Raw genomic sequence first — 6,631 nt, 5'->3', positions numbered from 1 at the left:
AATGATAAACTGAAAGCAAGGCTGACTGGAGGGAATTATGCACAGGGAGGAATAAAAATGCTGAACACAAAACATCTCAAAAATAAAACGATAAGGAATATTGGCCAAATCACTATCAAAACAATAATTCAATCCAATTCAATTCAAAAATACTTTATTGATCCCAGAGGGAAATTAGGTAATAATAATCTAATAATATCTATCTAATAATCTAATAATGCAATAATCACCCCAAAGTATAGATGATTTAAGGTGTATTCACACCATTTAGACACACTTTTTCAGGTGGTCTCGGCCCACTTCCAAACAAACTCTAGTGCGGTTCGCTTCTGGTATAACTACAGACCGGCTACCAGAACCAACTACAGGAAWCATAGGCCTTTCTGGGCTTCACGAGCCATCGTTGCTAAGCATAATGGTAAAAAATTAGCCCTTCAGTCTTGTTAACGCTAACACTACATGGACGCTACCAAACAATGAGCCATGGACAGGCCTGGAGCAACAAGGAGACACTGTGTCTCCTTGATAATTGGACAGATGCACACATCGTGTTCTCCATGTTTAGCTAGAAAATGAACAATGCTGCAATAACGTGAAAAACTTTGATTAAACTTCCATCTTTATTTCCAGGTCTGTGCTGTGTCCCYCCCCCGTCATTTCTGTCCAATGGGAACAATGATCATCACTCACGTGGTTGTGTTTACAGATTGTAGTCTGCTTGCAAAAATGCACAATGTAAATGCAAACCACACCAAACGAAAAAAATGAAGTCTGCCTTTGGTCCAGACCAAACAAGCAGACCAGAGAACTTTCCTGGTGTGAATACAGTCTTACTCTGTCTGTAGAATAATCAAATTTATGAAGGTAACTTGTTCTGTGGGTTTCTCAGTCTGCTTTGTTACTGCATGAGGTGTTATATGATGCAGAGGATGTATTGTGATAAAAGTATCACATCATGCAGTCAAGACTGGTGCTRGGAGTATTAAAAGAAAACTAAATAAAGATAATGGAAGTTTCATAAGATAAAATTCAGGTAAAAGTCTGGTTTCAATGTTCTACCTTCATAATTTCAAGAATTGACTAGAAAAGGCAAAATTTTGAGTCGATCTTTTACAAAATTTTCCAAGGGAGTATGGTCCTTGACACCCCCCACCCCCCAATAGCTGCTTCAGTCATCTTCAGACTTCTAGTATTCTGTTTCAGATTATTATATTGGTAACTTATTTAATTGGACAACGTGGTTTCTAAATATAAGAAATAATATCATGACAAAACTATTTAACTTGGTATGTGAATGTATGTATTTGACAGTGAGATTTAGAAAATTGTACAAGAAAGGCCACCTGAAATCTTGCCTAGGATGTCAAATTGGCTAGGGTGATACATAAACTCAAAAATCCCAGACTCATGGCAAAAACCTCATATTAGGGATGCACAATATATCGGCATGGACATCGTCATCGGTCCGATAAGTAAAAGTGGGCAGATACTAATGTCCAATGTTGTATTTCCACTTTTTAGCTTTGTGTTTCTGCTTCGATATGGGTGATGGTTGGTGGTATTTGTTTGTAGTGTTAGTGATGCTGCACAGCCAGGAAGTAGAGAGCCATGTCAGCGCTTTGGTCGTTTTTTACGGTATCGTAAAAAACAAGTTTGTGCGTATATGTATATAAATAATTTGTGTGTTTGTGTAATATCAGTAAAACTGGTTATTGGTCATAACACCAATAACAATATCGGATATCAATATCAGCTGAAATTGTCATATTGGCCATCCCTACTTAATAATATTGTTCACAGAAACTGCTGACTTTCAGTAGCAAATTTTTTTATTGAGTTCTATATTGATGCTAAATAAATGCCCTTGTTGTTTGTCCTCAATATGTTATTCAAACCCAAAAGAGGTCGTTCAACACCAAATCAGTAAAAAAAAAACACCTCTGGTATCACAGATTCAGGTGAACAGTTTCATTATTGTTAGAGTGATGTGTTCTGTGATGACAGCTCTTCTTTAATGTAGATATCTTTTTGACAACCTCAGTTATGATTCTAAAAACACATTCGTTTTGACCCCTTATTCTTTCTTTGTACTTTTCAAACACAGCAGTGATGCGCTTCGAAAACACATCAGTGTCACAATGTGACTGTGTAATTAGAAAACCTGGAAGTGTTTGTTTGTTTGAAAGGATGAATGAGAAACACATTGTAAAGTGATCTATAGGCATAAACAAGACAAAGTGCTACACAAGAGTGGAAGAATCAGCATTCGCCTGAAATACACAATGTTGTATCAAATTCTTCACAGCTCTTCAGTGATATCACTGAGATCTCCAACACCATCCTGTGTTTCATCTTCAACATTTCCACTTCACAGCTCCAGCCTCCTGCGATTTTTCACGTCGTAAATGTTCAAGCCTTTGATTTAGCAAGCCGAGTGCCACTTTGTCACAAAGCATAAAACGACTGCTTATGTCTTTAATGAACCAAGTTCATTCCAATTATGTAAACATCAGAAGACGCTAACAAAGCAGCACACTTCATTCAGCTCAAAGAAAATAATATGGCCCTGACAGGCTTCTGTTTGACTGTTTATCCTATTGGATTTCAAGCTGTCTTAATAATCTGATGGCTTTTGGAGGCGTTAATTTGTTTACACTTTATTCACGATGTCAGCTTTGTCTTTCTTCTCTGATATAGTCACTGTTCATTAAAACTAATAAGTTGTTTAAATATGATGAACTCATTAGAGAGCAGTGTAACAAGCCTGCTTTTTTAGTGGATGAGTGTTTTCGAAAGTGTTGGCAGCTTCTAATGTTAAACATGTTCAAAATAAAGTATATAAAAGAAATCTCTTCATTTTGACGCACTTCGGCTTCTTTCCAGTTGTTCTCTATGGCTGCTGTCACAGCTGATAGACAATTATTTACACGTCCTTTAAAGGGGCATATGTAAAATCCACTTTTTAGCAGTTAAATGTATATTTTTTCATGTACTTGGAGTCTCAAAGAGTGCAGAAAAGTTGCTTATAATTTCTCCAGGTGCTGCTTAGATATATTTACATTCTGTTTGGGTCATATTTTTCAACCCGTTCAATTTTCTCCATTTTCTATGACTGTTAAGCTGGAGGGGGGCAGGGTGTGAAGCGCTGCATTTGCATTTAAAGAGACAGCCTCAAAATGAGTTGATCTGAGACACAGCTCAGAGAAGGGGTGGAAGATAGTCTTGTGGATAAGGAGGAATTCAGACCAAAGCATTGCAGTTCCATTTTACATAGACCCCGACTGAAGGATTTAGATGTGAAAAAGAAGGATTTAAAGCGTGACTTATTTATTTCTACTACTGTTATGAAGGATATCTTCACATKTTTCCTTCCAATTCAGTCAATGTTTTCATTTAGACAATGAATAAATTTAAGTAATTGAAGCTCTAGGGTTTGTCTAGKACTCAATTGTTAATCTAAATGCTTAAACACCTTTCTGTTGTAATTGGGTTAACTGCTGAAGTGAGATGAAAACAGTGGAAACTCAAACTGAACACCAACAATGACGTTTAGAGAGAAGAGAAAAGAAATAAGCCCATATGTCTTCAATCTGTTCTCCTGCTCGCAGCATACAAATGACTTCTTGGCCTCTTAAACATCTGTGAATACGTTCCACGCAGATATTTCAAGCGCCATATGAAAGAATTTCTTCTGTTGTATTATCCTTTGACAAACGAGGTCCACAAGCCTCTTAAGGATGCTGCGCCATCTACTTCACATTATGCGCAAATTTAGCGATTTTAAGGCTTTCTTTTTTATTCCTTGCCGCATCGTTTAAAAGGAACTACATGGAGATTTCTACAGCCGAAATCGCACTACATTTGTCGCTATAGTTACACTGTTGATGCTGGTATCTTCATGCAGCATTCCATTTTTTCTCACATTCGGAATAAATGTGACACTTTCCATCGCACCTGCATCTGATGCTTTCCTACCAATTGCTACATTCTCTCTTCTTCGCGCCGGGTGTCTAAAAGCAGCAATTAGCTGAAGTCATTGACATCCCGGGGCTCTACATCAGGCGAGGCTGTTTTCATCTCCTCACTTTTGTATTCCTGAATTGCTTCTTTAGGATATCATGAGGAAGTGTTTTTTTTTTCTTTTAGGTTTTTCTCTGTTAGGAATCATGTTTTTGTCCTCATCGCTGATTATTTCAAAGCTTTGAAATTTGTGAGAAAAGGAGACTAAGGTTTGTTTTCAATTCTAGCTGAACATCTTGAACATCTCAAAGGTTGTGATTCGATTAATTTCATTGCAGTGAAATCAAAACAAACCATTGAACTACTTTAAAATACATAATGGTCATAATGATGATTGGTCCAGCTTTCAGTGGCATTAAAGAAAACATATATTGCACATTTAAAGTGCACTTTGAGTGTGTTATAAGATGTTTGCACTATGATCTAGATTTAAAGCCTGATATGGTTTATGAAAAAAAATACTCATGAATCAAAATTAAAGATGAAAGAAAGATTCTCTTTAACACACACACCATTATAAGTTCCGGTACTGTCATGCGGAGGAGGTTTAAAGTTGCTTCCGCCACATCTWAAGACACATTGTTGCTCTTCAAAGCAACAAATCAGGCAATTTCATATCTCATACCACTCAGTCTAATGCAGATGATGAAAGCTTAAAGAGAGCTTCTTTCTACCAAAACACACATAAAACTGTATTTTCTGCAGTGGTGGGAGTTTGTTAAACTTTGTAGGAATGTCCTGATGCATCTCAGTAATCCAGGTAGAAAAAAATCAAAAAGAAAAAATAAGTAGGTCCTCTGGATGGGTTCTTCTTTAGTGAAACGTTTCATCTCTCCTCCAAGAGACTTCTTCAGTCTGATGAGTTTCAGGTGAACTCAGCCTTATAAGCACTGCCTCCACATGGTGGACAAACAGGTTAGTCACATGCAAAAAAGGGCCGTCACCTAACCATAGGCTTGATTAGTTCTATCGTTCATGGAGGGTCATGTGCCCCATCACGTGACCCATGTCATGTTATGTGTATGTAGTGAATGCAAGCGGGGGTTCAATGTCCCCTTGTTTTTGTCCCTCTTTCCCTCTTTGTGTTAGTATCGTTGGGGCCCTGATTCACACCTTTTGCTCACAGGGGGCTGAGTCATACTTGCAATAACAGCATTGTAGGCCAGCGGTCACTTTTTCAGGGATGAAGATGTTCTCATCCTTAATAGAGAGGAATGTTGGTTTGAGAGAGGAGTAAAGGAAGCCATCTTTGTGAAGAAAAACTGTCCTCCAGAGAGGTGGAGGCCTTCTTGTGCAGTTGTCCTCCTTCTACAACGCTGTTACTGCAAGTATGACTCAGCCCCCTGTGAGCAAAAGGTGTGAATCAGGGCCCCAACGATACCCAGCACAAAGAGGGAAAGAGGGACAAAAACAAGGGGACGTTGAACCCCCGCTTGCATTCACTACATACACATAGCACAACACGGGTTAGATGATGGAGCACATGACCTTTTATGAACAATAGAACTAATCAAGCCTATTGTTAGTCGATGGCCCTCTTTTGCATGTGACTAACCTGTTTGTCCACCATGTGGAGGCAGTGCTTATAAGGCTGAGTTCACCTGAAACTCATCAGACTGAAGAAGTCTCTTGGAGGAGAGACGAAACGTTTCACTAAAGAAGAACCCATTTGTAGGAATTATGCAATGAGGAAAAAACAATAATGTTATTGTAATGAAACTGAGAATTAAAAATGTGTCTTAAAAACATACTATCCAAATTTGATTTATAAAACATACATTTTCCAGAGGGTTAAAATCTTAGGTCGGCAGCAGCTTACCAAATTGTCAGCATAAATCAGCTTTCAGATGAAAGGAAAATTGTTCCACACATCATCATCATCTTTCTGAGAGTTATTATCTTGTGTTCAACACATGAGAACACAAATTTAGTGTGGAGAAGGTTTAAAGTCGCTTCTGTCATATTTAGAGACGCATTGTTGCTCTTCAAAGCAACAAAACGTGCAATTTTGTGGGATGTGCAACCGTTCATTCTGACACCGATGATGAAAGCTTCAAGACGGCTTCATTCAGCAAAAATAAACTGAGTTCATATGTGCTTCAAATTCTGCACAATATTTCTATATCATACATTACAGCCCGTCCAACTGCCCTAAATTGTTGCTAATAAAATAATTTATTTTATTTTATTTTATTTAACCTTTATTTCAACAGGCAAAACATTAAGAACAGTTTCTTATTTACAATGTTGGCCTGAGAAAATCATATAGCACTTTAATAAAACAGAAAAAAATGGTGTTTGAAGTATAACTCCCATTTCAATTTTCAGAAAATGAAGCAAATATTACTAGAAGCATCTGGAAATCACTTTAAATTTGATCTTTTACAAACACAGTACTGCTCTTATTTAAACTAGAGGCACATCTGTGTTGGACTAGATTGAGTGTTTGCTGAATTGAATTTGTGACCAATCAATTAGTTAGACTGACAGAAAATTAATAGCAACAATTTTGGTAATTGTCACAGCACTAATTTATTAACTGCATTAGTTAGATTACTGTTCAAATTGAATTAATAAAAGCAAAAGCAAAATATGTAACACTTAAAATATC

The sequence above is a fragment of the Austrofundulus limnaeus genome, unplaced genomic scaffold, assembly GCF_001266775.1.
Source record: "Austrofundulus limnaeus strain Quisiro unplaced genomic scaffold, Austrofundulus_limnaeus-1.0 Scaffold4, whole genome shotgun sequence".
NCBI classification, from domain to species: Eukaryota; Metazoa; Chordata; class Actinopteri; order Cyprinodontiformes; family Rivulidae; genus Austrofundulus; species Austrofundulus limnaeus.
This window is presented reverse-complemented; position numbering follows the sequence as displayed.